Raw genomic sequence first — 18,157 nt, 5'->3', positions numbered from 1 at the left:
CCTTGATATGTGCTTTAGAATGGCTTAGTCTCCATTCAAACCCAGGTTTAAAGCCTTGCAGGGCAGCATAAAGCCCACTGCGAACATTAAGACAGAAAGAAGAAAAAAAAAATAACAGTCAGTTCAGGTGTTTTATAAAATATGTGAATCCAGAAATTGTCTATATAACAAACTGAATGATTGTTGTTTTCTACTTCCAAAAACACTTCAGATTTTAAAATGGAAAATTTTTCTATTTGTTTTTGTTATATATATTTTTGTTTAAAAATTTCAATGTATAACATTAATGCATTAACACCTCATTTTATTTCAGTGTTAAATTCTGTTTAAAGTAACAGATTATTATTAAAAACATCTCCGGGCCTACTGGTTGATCATTTTCTTTATTCTGACCCTGCTGATTTTGAATTAGTTTGGCTAAACTGATTGACAGATTACCGTTGATATATTATTGGCCAATTTAGGTGTACAGGCTGACGTATAACTAACTGGCCTGCATAAAATAATGAATAAAAAAAAACAAAAAAAAAACAGATTTTTAGACAGGATTTTTTTTTTTACTTGAAATTTTCTAACTTTTGGGACAATATGATCTAATAAACAGTACATTTATATACATGTTTAAGCCAGAATTATTTGAAATTTAAATATGACCTTCCTATGACTTAAAGATAATAATAATAATAATAATACATTTTTATCATTATGCAATTACAGTATAATTACAGTTTTTGGAGCATCAGAGTTCGATTGAACAATCATACCTCCCTAAATGGACCAAACATTCTGGCCCAAAAAACTATGGTCCATTTAGAGTAGATAAAACAGGGCTTGTGTGAACACACCCTAAGACTAGTGCTAGAGTTGGGCCCCCGAGAATCAACTTTAAATCAACATATGGGAATCTTTCAAATTTAAAATGTTCGATTCCTGGTTTAAATACCCAGATCACCGAGCAGAAAATAAGCCTCCTAATACCAACGCCGAAGAATTCATAGGAGGTAGCGTTCACAGGTTTGGTATTATATACTTATTGATTATTTGTAGTTTAGCTTATAGGAAATATATAGTTAAGAGAATTGAAATTCAGTCAGCAGTTCGGAATATTTAGTTTAAATGGAACTCTTATTTAAAACTTAAACTTTCTTGACCCTTCGTGTTGAAAGTAGTGTTTCGACAGGAACCGGAATTGAAACAAGGAGCCGCAATATATTAGGGAACAGGATTGCAACGGCATCACTTCCAGCAGTCTCTGCAGGCAGTTTGTGTATTAATTGTAAACAGACACCAGAACTAAATAATACTGCCTTCTGAACAGTCTTTACCAATATTTTTGATCCATGCAGAGAATAGTACAGCACTGATAGACTGTATGGAAGCAATCCCTGCACTGTTTAACAGTCCACATTCTCTGTGACTCTGTTAATTGTCCCAAAGGTCAATATTGGACCCAAATAGAGAAGTAGGCGCAGAATGTGTTTTTCTAAACAAAAGCCAAGGCCTTTTTACCTTCCTACCATAACCTTACTCCGCCCACACCTAATATTTGAAAAATGAGCCTTAAGAAGGAGGTGCAGAGACCTGGGCGGGGTCTGGTAGGTAAATTAATGCTAAATGAACTAACTTAATGCTCGCTAATTAATCACCAATCTGAATGAAAAAGAAAATCACTAGAAAGTTTACAATGCTTACTTTCCTAAATTTTACTTGGTACAGAGAGACGGGGATGCTTTTATACCCCACAGTGGCAAAGCAACTTTTTCTTTTTAAAGTTTTTCTAGGTGACATCACACCTTTCTGAGCCCTTCAGTTAAGTGGCTTTCACATTTCATTTGCCCAGAAACAATTTTTACTTGCCCAATATAATGTTTGATAAATATATTTCCTAATATTCATTTTTGTATATATATATATATCAATGAAACACGTTTGTTTTTTTAAATGTTTTTTTGTAATTCAGTAAGTTTACAGGTTCCTGGTGTGTATATGCATGCGTCAGATAATGAACTCAAGCCTATATTACCGTGTTAACATGCTTTTCAATCCTTCCTGCACATTCTTTTCAAACTAAATTTTGCTTTAAACTGTTGTGTGCTTGGAAAAATATAAATTGTAATGTTAAAAATCTAAAAAAAACTTGACAGGTTAAAAACTTACACTACTACTACTCACCAATTTAACATGTTTAGCTCTATAACATTTAAATGCACCACTCCAATGTCTAAGAGAAAAAAATTTAATGAACATTTAATGTATGACCAATGTACAGAAGACTGCCATATGATAGAAATATTTACACTGTGCGCATACAATTATTATTATTTTCCTAATCCCTGACTGATCATTTTTAATCTAGTGTGTATTATATTATAAATTAAATTCATCATCCAGCTGCTGCTCTGCAGAATTCTCTCACCAAGGAGAGAAAAATCACGCCATATAGCAGAAAATCACGCAGCTTTTTCAAATCACGCGAGAATGTGTACAAAACAACAAAAATGGCGCCGCAATGCTGTGGGTCGTTTTCAGCGAATGTCGGTGATTTTAAAGTAATTTTAAGGGAGTGATTTCATTGCACTTGCCCGGCGGGCAAATGCAATGAAATTTGTACTCTCCCGACAATAAATAACGAGCCCTAATATATATCACAATATGCTTGAATTAAGTACATTTTCAACTAATCTCTAAAACAAATCAATGTTAATGCTTACTTTTTTCAACTTTATTTTGAAGTGAGATTTACATATAATTTAACAAATTAATTTGTGGCGAGTTTTGTCATACAGGGTGAATCATGCTCGGCTGGCTATGGCTTTTATTTTTGCAACCTCTTCCTGCTGTTTCACAACTTGCGTTACCTCACACTTTTGGATCCTTGTGCATTCTCTTTCGTGGTTCTTCTTTTGGTGATGGAAGAGGTTTGTTGTGTTTTGCCATTGGGGGAGGGAACAGTCTTGTAACAGTTTGCAAATGACCGTTGTCTGCTACTTGCTTGCTTGGACTGCTTAAATCCAAATTGTGACCAAATCACGGACGCACCCCCTCTTTTTGGTAAAAGTGCTTCACCTTGGGCTGCCTGCGTAGCAGTCACTGTTTGTTGCAACCACATGTGTAAGACTTCAGCCTCCTGTGTCTCCATCTCTCAGCTCTCATGAGTTAAGTGACGTAAAACTTGTCGCAAACTGCCGTGTGATCACAAGCCGTACAACACCATCAAGATGTAAAACCACAAGACAGCGCATCTTTGTGGATACAAAATAAAGAACTCTTGTTTATAACTTTTATAAGCTTTGTTTAAGCTACGTGACTATATTAATACGTTCCTGATAGTACTCCTCAGGAAATATTTGTTTGAATATGAAATGAAAAGGTGCTAGAAACGACAGAATAGAATTGGCACGATAGACACTTTTCTAACTCTGTACGATATGCATCGTCTTATCTCCCAGCCCTAATCCATGTATACAGTTTAGTAAAAAAAAGGTTGATTTGGGGAAAGTTGTTCTAAAGATGGTAAAGGTCTAGTCCATAATGTAGAGTAGGTCGAATTTGTACACCCTAAACTGAACCTTTTTTTAACCCCTTCCACTCTGCCTTTGCTTATGGTAAAGACCTGCATGATTTCTGAGTGAGACTGAACAGCGAGTGTTTTTGTGCTTTCCTATCAGTCCTGCTCCTCCAGAGCACAGCTAAATTAGTCCGAACTACGTCACCTCCAGAACAAGACCGCAGCAGTAACGTGGCCGCACCGTGTTCACTACCATTTAGATAGTCACGGATGTTTGATTTAATCAGACCTGCCTATTGTCTCCGTGGACAGATACGAGGCCACGGCGGCGAAACGACCCCAGCCCAGCACACAAAAGCTGGCTCTGTGTGGAGACTGCACACAAATGCTGGATGACAACACAAGACCAGGGGATGAAAGGTCTCTTCAGTGTTTGGTGACAGTTATTACCCTCTCCACTGAAACCAAATACCTGTGGGCCTAGATAGCATTATCTTTTTGTTAAGCACACTAGGGGCCAGCCTGTAATCGGGGCCTGGGCCTTGACAACTCACTGCCCCAGATTTTATGCAATCACCTCCTTCTCTTACCCAACAAATTATAAAGGACTCACTTAGAGCTGCTTAAAACACCACCCTAGATCAGCTTGTATGTGAAAATAACAAAAAACTCTTGAAGGTTTTAAAGTATAGCCTCTGACATTGTTCTCAACATCCTAAAAGGTCAATCACCGCCAACCCATAGTGGGTTATATAATACAGACATTGGGGGAAAAAAGCTAATGTGTGCAAAGGAGACTGCAAGTAAGATAAAATGTAGTTTTATTAAAAGGAAATTGCACAAGTTCAATATAAAAGTATTGAGTTTTAGACAAGAGAATACCAACAGCAGCTTCACAGATTATCAGATCAGATTCTTTTTTTTTTTACTTTCTTCACAAAGGTAATCAATGTGCATTCTGAGATACCTGCTGTACAGGTTGGTGATCATGATAATGAAAATGAAAGAGATCCCACAATGATGCACTAAAAAAAAACACCTCTAGAAGTAGAGAAGAGCCATGCTTTGTCAATCGCAAACTCTAAATTGCCTACAAATATGCACGTTTGCCCCAAGATAAACTCTTGACCTCTTTAAGGTCAATTCAACAACAATCCCTGACAGCCAGGTGATAGATAGCTGTCAAGACGTTCTTTTATTCTGCCGAAAAGGCTGAAACACAACAAGAGATTAGTGTAATCTGAAACTAAAAGGTAAAGCAGTTTGTTTTGGGAGCTGGATTTCCCACCTGATCCGTCTCATAATTCCCAGCACGTCTTAAACATACCAACAGATAAAAACCCTTACTTCCTATGAGAGGCCAAACGTAAAGAATGATGATGCATGATGACAGAGACGGGCGTTGCTAGGCGACAGTCATAACCTCACCTTAACGATGAGCATCAAAACAAAAACAAGGCAATCTACTACTTCCTTGACGAGCCTTATAAAGGCAGGCACGGTTTAAAGCACTCTTTGTTTGTCCCAGCTAACGAAGCCATGATTAAAGGCATCAGCAGAGACCTTACCGACAGCCTGCGTGGTGAGGACGGCTGCGAGCAGGCTCCTTCAGGTGCACATGAAACTCATTTTAAGCCCATCTGAGAACAGGTGTGTTTGTACTCAGCAGGTTCCTGGGCAGGCATGCAAGCTCTTGCCACAATGATTACACTGAGCTAAATATGGCTTTGTGCTAACACAGACAGGAGGCTCATCAAAGCCATGATGTCAGAGGGGAGGAGCTTGTGAGACACAGGTCAGGCTTCTGCTTAGAGGTGGGCCTCTTCTGCTCCTTCACAGCACGTCCATTGTAGCTCCTTATGTTCGGCAGGGGATTATAACAGTGAAGTTTTGTTTTATTTTCAAGTTAATGCAAAGAAATAAACGTCAGGTTTTATGTAGGGAATGTTGTTCCATTATTGTTGCAAGCAAAGAACAAATTTTCAAAATGGAAAATTTTGGGGAAATAAAATCCAGAAATGAAACTTTAAAAGCGTTAGTTAAAGAAAGGTTGTGCGGGTAACTCTCTCTGACGCAGATTTTGTTTTATCGTGTTTTTTTTTCGTCTCAAAATTCTTTTTTTTTTTCTTTTTATATCTTATACAAAATTTATATCTTCAAATTTTACTTCATAATTTTTTTAAACAGATGTTTTACTTTTAAGGGTTAAGTTTAATGAATTGCATTCTTTTAAATTGCGTTTTACAGATCACATCCTCTTCGCTTCTTGGCTTTTTTCCGCAGTGAGGGAGGAGACGCATTTGCATGGATGTAAGCAATCATTTTTTTAGTGGCCAATGTGCTGATAAACGTCAAGCGTTTCAATGAAGCTTGAAGTGAAGAGAATGTGATCCGTAAAAAAATAAATAAATAAAAAATACATATTAATAAAAAAAATAACATTAAGAAAGCAGCATAGTTACTAATGTGGAATAAAACATTTTTGAAAGTTTCATTTTTTTCCCCTTTACAAAACATGTTCTCTTCTTGCAACAATACTGAAATAAAATTCACCCCATAGATTTTCCCTTGGTTATATCAGCAAAACGTTAGGGGAAGTAAAACTACATTTAAAATGTAAAGAAATCTTCATCACTAATACATAAAAGCTGAACAGTTCCATTTTTTCTGCCAACATGAATCACAATGTTATTGAGCATAAAAACATTCAACCTAAGAATGTGGGACATAGGCTTTTATTTGCATAAACACTACTCCTTCAATCAGGAACCTTTTTTCCCTAATGCTCCAAAGTTTGCAGTGAAATGCAAATTTAAAACCGAGCTCACAGCTACGAGTTGAGCTGTAGACCTCAGGGAGAGCGAGGAAGCAGAAATGAACAAAAAGGCTCATTTCTCAGGAAAAAAGAAATATTCTAAGTGGTTTAAATGTTATGCTGCCGTGTAACAGAAATCAATGTGCATTTATTTCTTTAAAAGCAAAGAGGTGAGAAAGATTATTATGTTTTCTTATTCAACTGTGTCATGTACCCCCTTAAAATATTCTCTATTGCTTTTGTTCAGCAGTAGATCAGCAGTAAACCCAATGAGGGCTACATCCACTAAAACCACAGATGCTGATTAACAGCTGCCATGTCCATCAACTTCTGTGTTACCATGTCACTAATTACAAGTGTTTTATTACTTCAATTACTAGTAACAGGTTTCTAGATAAACTAATCACATGGCAGCAGTAAAAATACCACCTTTCATGCACTGAAAGATAAATTACCACTGTTGTTTTGTTTTGGGGTTTTTTCCCACCCAAGTGAGACTGACATGCCAGAGCGAGATAGCATCTATTTGATGACAAGTTCGGCAGCGAGAATATTCTAAATATATCTCTCAAATAATCCAAACAAGCTATGTTGTTTAGCTGGAAGGTCTGCGTGTCCCTTTTTTTTTTGCAGCTATGAAATATAAACTCAGCTAACTTATTCCACATCCGTATGCTTATTTTAACTGGCTGTGCTCACATTACGGCATCCTGATAAAGTTAAAAAGCTTCTTCCTTTGCCATGTTATCTTGTTTGTGTTATTTACCAACACATCAACTGATAAAAGAACAACTGTAGAGCTTATAATGGTTGCAGATTAGTAGGTTAACTTACAAGGAAGTCATTTTCTGATTAAACCCTGCACATATAACTTTGAAATGAGGAGATAGAAATCAACTAGATAACAAACAAAAAAAACAGTGCTGGGAAAGTTTCTACGTCTGCTTGTGCAGGAAAAAAGGAAAGGCAGCTTCAATTAATCGCCTCACTGCAAATAAAAGTATTAACGAATCGGCTTGCTTTCCAAATAAAAGAGATTCAATAACTTCACAAAAGTCATAGGTGAGAACAGTTTAAAGTCGCAGGGAAGCGGCTGTTGCAACCGTTGAATTTCCGAATTCTCCCGAGTGGTGCATGACTTTACTTGAGTGAATAAAGTGAATGTGATTGGTCGGTTATCAACGGGGCGGGATTGTTGTGGCGGAAGGTTTGCAAGCAAGTTTGGTTGTGGCCGGTTTTTTTGATTCTTATTCCAACCATTGCGTATATTAGCTGCGACATATGAATTAAGATGCTACGACCGAAAAAATTTGATTGACAGATGACCGTTGATATATGATTGGCCAAATTTAGGTGTTCAGGCTGACGTATAACTAACTGGGCTGCATAAGATAACAAAAAAAAACACAGATTTTAAGACAGGATTCTTTTGTTAATAGAAAGTTTCTAAATTTGATGACAATATGGTCTGATAAAGAGTACCACATTTAAATAGGACTTTCCTATCACTTTAAGCCAAAAACACGAGAGCTTGAAGCACAAAGATAAAATCTACCTTCTTTGGTTTGAAGTTTGAATTTATAATGCCTGTGGCTACATCCATAATATTAAGGATTTTGAAATACATTAAATAACATTTGTAAAAGTTAACCAGAGAAAACCACAGGGGTTAGGGCTTCCAGTATTACAGATCGGAGCTGCGAGATATTAAAAAATCCTACAATGGTGGATATTCCTGGTAAATATTGCTTTAAGCATATTCGTTGAGATAAATGCAAATATTTCTCAATCATCTCCTCCTCATCAGAGTGTGACCTTTCAGCATGTTGAGCCCTAATATCAGTGTAGACTCCATCACAGCCTCAGCAGACACATGCACTGTGTGAGCTCAGGACACTTAGAGCCTTGATATCAATATAATCACATTGCTATCATGATGTCAGTACAGCCACGACATGTTGTTTAGCCTTAAACTCCTGGAGTCTAAAACAAAACAACATTCTTCTACAATCAGCGTGGGAATGAGAAATATAAAAACCTAACGCACAGTTTCTAGGGCAGGCGGTGGCAAAAAGTGCGACCTACGACCAGCGTCCTCTACACGGCTGTCAGTGGTTCAGGTCGCGACCCCTTGACCTTTGCTGCATGTCTTCCCTCCTCTCTCTTAACCCCATTTCCTGTCAGCCTATTTTCAAACATGAAGTCGATATCATTTGCTAAGTTTATTTTCTCAACAGGTGTTGAGCATTTAAACAGCTTTGATTAGAAAGGGGAAAACGTGAGTAATGTTATGGGATATCAGAGAAAGGTCATTGCAAAGGTATTGCTGAAGAACTACCGCCTTTTTTCTCGTTTAATCACAGTGTCCTGACAACTCTATGTAAGCATTAATACCTCAGCCACTAAATTGTACATCCAGTGTGGAGAGAAAGTACAACATTTGTCTGCATGGCAGCTTAAATACAATGTCTCTGCGTTCAACCACTCCCTTCTCATTACAACGATTCAACAACGATAGAGGTATGGGTATAAGACAGCTCTATGTGCGAGGAGTCCCTGATAATGTTTTAGATTCTGTCTCTGCAACATCGCTGAAAAAGATCATGGACAGAGGGGTAGACCAGCAACCTTTGAAGTTTCCCTCACTATCCTTCGCAGGTCCACTTTGTGCACCACATTGGAGAAAAGCATTATGTCAGCCATGAACAGTCCTCCATGGGTCTGTGCAAAGTTGAGAGGATGCTGGTAGGAAGTGATGTTTGGTTTACCTTCTGTAAAGGAAAAACTAAAGCCAACTACTGTATCCTGGATGTCGTTGACGACATTATCTGTTCGGGGTCATGACCTCAAAAGTCAACAGCAACTCATTCATTCAGCTCACCAGGCCCATGTTTGACTTCGCCCCCAATGAACGGGAAAGAGCACTTTCTTGACAAACTTAAAGTCGTATGGAAGCAGCTGTTCCAACCATTGCTTTTCCAAATTCTCCCGAGTGGTGCACGACTTTACACGAGTGAATGTTATTGGTCATTTATCAAGAGGGCGGGATTGTTGTGGCGGAAGGTTCGCAAGCACGTTTGGTTGTGGTCGGTTTTTCTGAAGCATCTTTGCTAACCAGTTAGCAACTTAGTGCTAGTAGCTTCCCAATGGGAAATTCCATTGGGACCAAGTAGCACTAAATTGGTGACTTAGAAACGACACTTCAAGGAACGCTATGGACAGCAGAAACATGCAAGAGGAGGAGAGTTTAGTGTCGGAGGTCGTGGATGAGTCTCCTCCGTCATCCATTTTTTATTTAGAGGAGGAAAGCGGGGATGAAGATGTTGTGGAAGAGGACGCCAGGGCGGCAGAAGCTTGGTTTGGCGTAGAAGGCTTACAGCCGTACATGTTTGAGCCCTTGCCTCTCAACGCTGGCAGTTCTGTTAGCTGTACGCCTGCTGAAGACACAGACGTCAATCACCGTGAACACTGGGACGGAACTCAATGGGAAAGGAAATTATTCCCATTTCTTATTTCAGCCGTTGCATATATTAGCTGCAACATATGAATCAAGATTCTATGACCAAAACAATTTGATTGACAGATGACCGTTGACAAATGATTGGCTGAATTTAGGCGTTCAGGCTGACGTATAACTAACTGGCCTGCATAAGATAATGAAAAGGAAAAAAAAAAAACACAGGCTATTTTTTTAAAACAGAAATGTTTTTAACTTTTGGGACAATAATGTCTGATAAAGAGTACATTTATATACATGTTTAAGCCAGAATGATTTGACATTCCTACGACTTTAAAACAATCCTGTTTTTAATTGTATTTATAAAAAAAATAAAATCTGGTTTTCAACCTGTTGAATCTTTTCTAAGGGAAAAAAAACTTTCTGACCCAGTTACTGCGTTAACCTGAATCCAGCTGCTTCATCTAACAAACATGCAGCTTGTAGCTTGCATAATGTAATTCTCATTAGCCGTATCTTCATAGAGTGATGACTGCAGACCGATAACTCAACACCATTCTTATCTGTGTAGGTTTTTTTTAAGGCAGAAACATTTCCATTGGTCTAAATTATCTTAACGGTGACCAACGAAAAAGTGAAGAGCATTTGCACCATTATTCTACACTCCATGCAGTCAGAGAAAACTCTGGTCAGGCCCAGAATTTCTTCAGTATCTCCTTAAATGGACTTTAAACCATAGTGATGCTACAATGGAAAACTTTGAATTTAGAAGGCGCAACTTCTTAAAGCCTCAGTCTACTTCGACGCCATAAACCATCAGTTGCTTAATTTCCATGCATATGTCAATGTCAGCGAGTTACAAATACGTCAAGGGAGCAAATATGCCAATCTTAGCGGAAAGCCTGGAACGACTTTGCAACGCCACAAGCAAATGAAAAGCAACAAAGTCAACAAGAGATTTTCCAGAAGAATTGAAACACTACTCAAGCTGTGGTGATGGTCGCTGTTTTGGAACAATAAGGTCGGCTGTCTGACGGGCCAAGAGGATTCCAGCAATTCCACTCTTAACAAAAACTAAGTCACGGCTTTATTCTGAGCATCAGCAGGGAATTGAGCTGACAGCCTCCCATGCAAACCAAAAAAAAAAAACCTTGAGACAGAGCTTGCTGATGAACGAGTACCTGGAAGCTCCCATTCTATAGTAAATACAGTGTAATTATAAGGCCGACACAGTGCGTATCCTCCATCACCATTAAATTAGGGGGTTTGTGAAGATGAGAAATTGGCTTGGTTCAGCTTGGAGCCAGCAGAATCCTCATGGAAATTTACAGTCCTTAAAATGGGAGGCCATCTCCTCTTTCATTTGTGTCTAGTACTGGAGATAAATACATATTTCTCTCTGGGGCGGCCTCATGGGCGAGCCTAAATGTTGCAGGGAGGGACATAAAGATCAAGCTAATATGCTTTGGTTAAATGGAAACAAGTTTCACTGCTGGGATGCAGCGAGGACACCACAGTATCAGAAAGCCAGAGTTAAATCACCATGTTAAACGCACTCTCTGACACATTGGTAATGTTTGAAGACATCAGCTAAACTTACAGCAGGCAGTGATGCCTTATTTTTAGATGAGGGGTGTAAAACTGTTTAAACAGCTTACTTTGCTACAGTAATGCATTAAATCGGAGGAAGATTTGTTAAAAAAAAAACATTTTCTTTTTTATCATTAACACTTGAATCCCCCTACATACAGCAACTGCAACAACAAACCTGCAGCAGATTCTAGCACTATTTGATGTGATACATAAGCTAGTGTTTAAATAGAAGGAAAATGATTTAGTCGATACTTTCCAAAAACATATTTTATAAGTTCCAGTAGCAAGCCTGTAGGGGTTTGCATCAACCAGCGATGCACATCTAGACTGACATTTTGTACATTTAGCTTATGCAATATGGCTCATGATCACTCAGATTAGATGGATTCATTCCAGATGATATTTTCAATGACAGTTTTCAGGTTTTTCTACAGATTAGATTTAGATCTGGACTCCAGATGCTTTTCTTTCAGCATTTCATAGTCTTTTGGATCTTGCTATCAACTCTGGGAAGCTTATCCAGTCCTGTTGAATGAACACACCCCCACAGGCTGATACTCCCGCCACCATGTGTTGATGATAGTCTATTCAGTGTTACGTGAGGGTTGGTTTTTGCTTTCTTTCAGAAGTTCACTGTGTTCTTTCCATGTTTTATAGTAAACCCAAACATAACTTTAGCTTCTATTAAACTATGACCTTCTTGCTATTTGTTCATAACTGCCAGTTTAACAAAGCAGATGTCCTCTCATCATGTTCTCCAGTATAAGCTGTGGATCTCTGCAGCTCCTCCAGTGTTACCATTGGCTTCTTGGTGGATCAAAGCTCAAAGCAACATAGATCAAAGTCACATCTTCAAAGGCTTTTAGTTGTGATATACTGTAAAATTATTTTGTATGATGCAATTAAACATGCTCCACGAGAGCAACAAAGTTTGGGATATTATTTTATAACAGTAAAAATGAAACTTGATTTTAGTAAAGGTGCAATATATAAATATTATTGGTGATATTTTTGATAACACTATAAGGTGCAATAAATACATATTAGATAATGAGCAATTTATTTAATTACTTGAAAAAAAGGATTAAATATTTCTTTTTAAATTTTCTACCTTTGCCCCATCTTTAAAATAAATATACGGTCAAATCAAACTTTTTTAAAGAGGACCTTCCCTTCAGGGATCAATGATCAGTGGCAGCCTAGTGGTTAGGGCATAGGGCTTGGAATCCTGAGGTTGTGAGTTCGAAACCCACTCCCACAGACTGCCATGGGTCTCTAGACAAAGACCCTTAACCCTTGGTTGCTTCCAATGCACTGCACAGCGGCAGCCCACAGCTAGGTGGGTTAAATGCAGTTCATTTCTCCAATGATGCCTTTTTTTATTTTCCTAACTTGGAATTTTCTGTCAGTGTGATGAATATGCAGCAAACCAGTGGAACTTTTATTTGACTGCACGCGTTTCCTCCGCCATTAGATCGCCGTTTCACATGCTGACAAATTCCAGCGAGGCTCACTGATGCAGACTCACTCCTTAAGGGCTGAACAGTCCGATCGCCCTACCCACTATATGGTTTGGAACAGCTCTTAACGTAGCAGGCTCCCTGCGGGAATGTGCAAACCAAAGGTTAGTGCTTAGGGATTATTGTTCAGTGGCCGGATTGAGATTGGTCCACGTTTCTGCTCTTGCATTACTTCTCTTGCAAACACTAGCAAAAGTCCAGATAAAGATTTACAGTGATGCCCTCAAGTGGACGTTGGTAACAGCACAACACTGAAAGAACTTCCGTCAAAGTGGACATTATCAATTAATCAGATGGAACCCATTTTAAACTAAAGGGCAGATTAGACTCCGGCAGCCGCACACATCAAATGTCATTTGGGTCTGGTCGCGAACCAGTTTTGCTGGTGTGCTTCTGCACCATCGGTCTTGAATTTCTAGGGACACACAGCAGTTTCCTGCCAAAGCACAAGTGGGAGCCTATTCGAGGACTCGTGAGAACTTCGACGGATTGTACTTACGGACTTCCCTGATTTACCGTTCATCGTAGTTGTCCATTGTTGTTGTTTTCAAAAATCTCGTTTTTTAAAAATGGTGCGCCCCGGCACCGAATCGAGGAAGAACGACCGCACAGACAGCCGGAAAGGCATATCAAGGACCAATCACAGCTGCCTTTTGTCTGTGCATTTCTGCTCAAGGTCTGCGTGGGTTTGCGACCGTCCAACGCGTAGTCAGGATTTTTTTTTGGTGAACGACAACAGCTGCAGAACCTCTGCGCAGGGGGTGTGGTCGTGCACAGAGATGAATTTGACGGTTGCAGTTTGTGAGGCACTGTAATTGTATTCCATTAGCTGAGGGGGGTGTTAAAAAATTGTTGTCATTCATTTTTTGATGTGATCAGGTAGGCTGGGTCTCTGATACCTGTCAGCTTTGCTGCTAAAGGACCAAGATCACATATCCACCATGTCTGTCCTTTCTCTGCAGCCAACTGGAAACCACACCGTTTCCTCAAACAGATTACCCTCTGACACAGATAAGTTACCATATAGCTATCAGAAGAGGAGGAATCATCCCACTGAAGTGGCCCACGCAGGTTCTGAGACAATAAGAAGTCATAACAGGTCTATTTCATTCTTTAAACAGTAACCGAGTCAGGCCATATATAGAGAAAACCCCATATATAAAGATGAATACAGACTATGCTTTACAGTCCAGTGCCCCTTTTAAATAGAAGAACTATTCATGACATACATATCCCAGTGTTATCAGTGTGAGCGTCGCTGCAGGTATCAAAAGAATTTTAAAATCAAATTTCAGCTTAGTGAGAGCAATTAGCCTCACAATCAGCAGAGGAATTCAGATGTCAAACACATGAGACCAGATATGAAACAAGTCGCTGAAAGGAACATGCTTAAAGAAACGTTAAGTCTCATTTTGAAAAGCCAGCAGATGGGCCTCACAAGGTGCACTTTGGCTTGGGCAGAGTGGGACGAAGTCCAGGTAAGTCTCCCTTATGTGAGGAAGATAAGGTTTGTGTTGCAAACTTTAGGGCAAAATCAAGGGGAGGCAGAGGGGCGGCCATGTTAATGTCCCTGCTCCCTTTGAACATGTGCAAGTAGATGAGGTCAGGAGGCTGTAAATGACTCAGGAGGGCCTCAGTGTTCCTTTACAGGACAGCTCATCAGCATGAGCTGGAAAGAAGTGAAACCCCCGCTTGTAGAGTAACTTCCTTTAAAACAGTAATATGTACAAAAGGATGACAATAGGAGCAGCATAAGCATGAAGCTGAAAGAACAGAGGCCATTCTCTGACAAATTAGGGGATAAAAGTCTGCCTTGAACTTATAATTTAGCCCCCTTTCCTCAAGCACCACTAAATCAAACCTAGAGCCAACGTTTGCTTTTAGAAGTCACCTAATTTGCTCCTATATGAAACTTTACATTAGTGAAAGAGCAATGTGAGATAAAGCAGTGGAGAAGCTTAATGTTAAAAAACCTTAAAACTGTGCAGCCTTCAATACTTTTCTGGAGTATGAAACAAACCTACCAGGAAAAAAAGGAAAACCTATTTTGCATTTGATTGGTAACAGAACATCAGCTCATCATGCACCCAACAAACCTGATCTTTATGGAAAACTGAAAGAAGAAATTTTATCCTTCACAGATGAAGGATGGCGCTCTAGTCAGATAAGGGCAGCACTCTGCTCATAAAGTTCATAAATGAATAAATCTTACCATATAACACAGTAGTGGCAGAATTATGCTGCGGGGGATATTATGGATATGGGATGACAGGAAGATGGATACAATAAATTTTACACTAACTTCCAAAAGGGCAAAGAAAACATCACACAAATAGCCGACGCTACAAGTAAATGGCTTAGATTTTAACAGATTAAACTGAGCCCAGATTATTTCTAATCCACTTGAATTCAGTTTGCAAAATAACAGTGAACAAGATAGTTCATTAAAAAAGAAAATAAATGCTTTAGTTTTCTAATGTTTTTTGCTGCTTTCTTGTAGTACCATACAGTCCATTACATAAAATCCTATTGGAATATGCAGAGGTTTGTGACTGACCTAAAAAAACTACCCCAAAGGTGTGAATACTTTTCCCATCCATATTCAGATTATGTTAGCTTTCATTTATTAGTTATTGCAGTTATCCCTAAGTAAACTGTAGAAGCTTTGCATTTCCTTTATTCATCATAATTATAACTCAATCTATAAATAATAATAAACTCAACTGGGTGGAGTGATGATCCCACACTCATGTCATAAAGTTAAACGTCATTTATTCACCTTGAAATAAGGAAAAAAACATTAAAATGTTAACTTGTTGACAGTAATATCATCCCTGTGCTGTTTGACCTTATTTGTTCAGAGTTATTTAAGACTTAAAAAGCGTCTTTAAGAGTTGAGGGAAACGTGAGAAGGTCCCTGAAAGCAGAGCAGCAGGGATGTCATGGCTACCGAGCAACAAGTTAAAGCTGCACGCCTTCACCAACTTTCTTCTCACAGTTAAACACCTTTGACACTATGGAAGAGGCTTAGGGACACTGAAAAAATAAGAAAAGTTAACTGATTTTTAAATATTATTTCAGTCTATTATGGGGAAAAGGTCAGAATCCTGACTTTAATCTCAGAATTCTGAGTTTAATCTCAGAGTTAATCTCAGAGTTCTAAATGTAATCTCAGAATTCTGACTTTAATCTGAGTAGATGGGCACTGTATAGAAAAAGATTTGGGAGCACCCAGCTTCACTGACAAAGATGAGAGAAACAGGTTGGTGGAAAAGTGTTTGTTAGCTGTCAGAATTAAGTCTGCAAGCCTAAATTTCTGAGATTAAAGTAAGAATTGTGAGAAAAAAGGCAGAATTGTGAGATTAAAGTCAGAATATGAGGAAAAGTCAGAATTATGAGGGGAAAAGGCGAAATTATGAGGAAAAAGGCAGAATTATGAGGGGAAAAAGGCAGAATTATGAAAAAAAGGCAGGATTATGAGAAAAAAGGCAGGATTATCAGAGAAAAAAGGCAGACTTGTGAGATTAAAGTAAGAATTATGGGGAAATGGGCATAATTATAAGGAAATGGGCAGAATTATGAAGAAATAAGGCAGAATTAGGAGGAAAAACAGGCAGAAGTATTAGGGGGAAAAGGCAGAATTATCAGAGAAAAAGGGCAGAATTATGTGATTAAAGTAAGAATTATGAGGAAATTGGCAGAATTATGAGGACAAAAGGTAGAATTATGAGGAAAAAGGCAGAATTGTGAGATTAAAATAAGAATTATGAGGAAAAAATGCAGAATTATGAGGAAAAAATGCAGAATTATGAGATAAAGTAAGAATTATGAGGGGAAAAAAAGGCAGAATTATGAGATTAAAGTAAGAATTATGAGGCAAATATGCTGAAATATGAGAAAAGGGCTGAATTATGAGAAAAAAGTCAGAATTGTCAGAATTCCATCTCTCATACTATACTGAAATAAAATGTAAAAATCATTTAACTTCTTCCAGTCGTGTTCTGTAGGAACCAAACAAAGCGAGGAGCAGATAAGCAGGCCCCGGTCAGCTCCCAGTCTACACGCCAGGCTAAATAAGCTGGAAACTTTGCAGCCTTCTTACCTCAGGCAGCGTGGAAAGGGCGCAGCCTTTAAACGCATAATAATCCTCCCATTACGGCTCCTCCAAAGCTCCCAACTGGACCGAAGCGTCCCGGTGTAGCAGCACAAGAAGCTCGGCGGAAAAGTTTTCCTCCCAGTTGGCGAACAGGAGCTCAGCAGTTGTTAGTGTTTCCCAGGACAACTCGCTGGGAGGAGTCTGCTCTGGGTTCCCTGCGCACAGGAAGTCCGCTTTAGTAAACTTTTTAGCGACTAAACTGGCAGAAAAGAGCAACGTTATGGAAAAATAACGGCGCAAAGGTGGGTGAGTGCCGCAGAAGGAGGAATGGCTCACCCCGGTTCCAACTTTTCTCACGCGCTCTGATTGCGAAAAAGTCAGAAGCAACATCCTGTCCTTTCACAATGAAGCATCTCTGAATAAACACACCTTTATTTCCCTCCTTAAACTAACCCAACACATTACCTACAATGACGATAAAATCCTATTTGCTATTTAACATTACAAAGAAATGTCCTCTTTGTCTCTTTTCATGCAGTCCAGTCGGTAAAGCAGTGTTTTAAATCACCTTTTGGTTTAATTAATGTGTGCATAAATGGTTGACTGTGTTTCCTTTGATCAAGGAGAAACTCCTCTTTCACTCAATAAGCACCACTTTCCTGCAATACTGTAAGGATAAGTAAGTAAAGGAAGCCGATAGATGGAGAACAGAAATGCAAATGGTTTGTTTTTTGCATCATTTGCAAAAATAACTTGGGTGATATAGCAGTATCTCTACATATAGAAATGCTCAACCGTAGGAGATTCTGCTACAAAAGGTGGTTTTCGTGCTTCTTTGTTGTTTAGTAAGTTGTGTAAACAACAATAGTTATAATTATAATTATGTAGTCATTTTAGTGGTTTAACATTTTAGTGTTTATTAATACACTATAAGGAAATGTGGTTCTATGTTATTAATAACTATCATTTGATTCAATATTTTTGCTTATTTGAAATGTAGGTTATTGAGAAAAAAAGTTACATAGAGGTAAATAAAGTTTTTTAAAACAGCTTTTATTTTGAAGGTCATGCCCTAAACCACTCATATGTGGATAGGGACAGCACATCAGCTGACACATTACAGCACAAAGAAGAAAAAGGGGGAAAAAAGGACGGATGGGTGGAGAAA

The 18,157-nt window shown here is 38.6% G+C and overlaps 1 protein-coding gene across 2 annotated transcripts in view; it reads right to left on the bottom strand.

Annotated features, from left to right (window-relative positions):
• The window catches only part of LOC107102500 (A-kinase anchor protein 13-like), a 126,638-nt gene extending 109,299 nt beyond the window's left edge, over window positions 1-17,339 (bottom strand). For both annotated transcript variants that reach the window (XM_015401828.1, XM_015401829.1), the window contains exon 1: window positions 16,996-17,339. The gene's annotated coding sequence lies outside the window, so the exon portion shown is untranslated. The remainder of the gene's footprint in view (window positions 1-16,995) is intronic.
• Window positions 17,340-18,157: the final 818 nt, after the last annotated feature.

Source organism: Cyprinodon variegatus, unplaced genomic scaffold (genome assembly GCF_000732505.1).
Source record: "Cyprinodon variegatus isolate N-32 unplaced genomic scaffold, C_variegatus-1.0 Scaffold1264, whole genome shotgun sequence".
NCBI classification, from domain to species: Eukaryota; Metazoa; Chordata; class Actinopteri; order Cyprinodontiformes; family Cyprinodontidae; genus Cyprinodon; species Cyprinodon variegatus.
The sequence above is the reverse complement of the archived record's forward strand: the minus strand, read 5'-3'. Positions and strand labels throughout refer to the sequence as shown.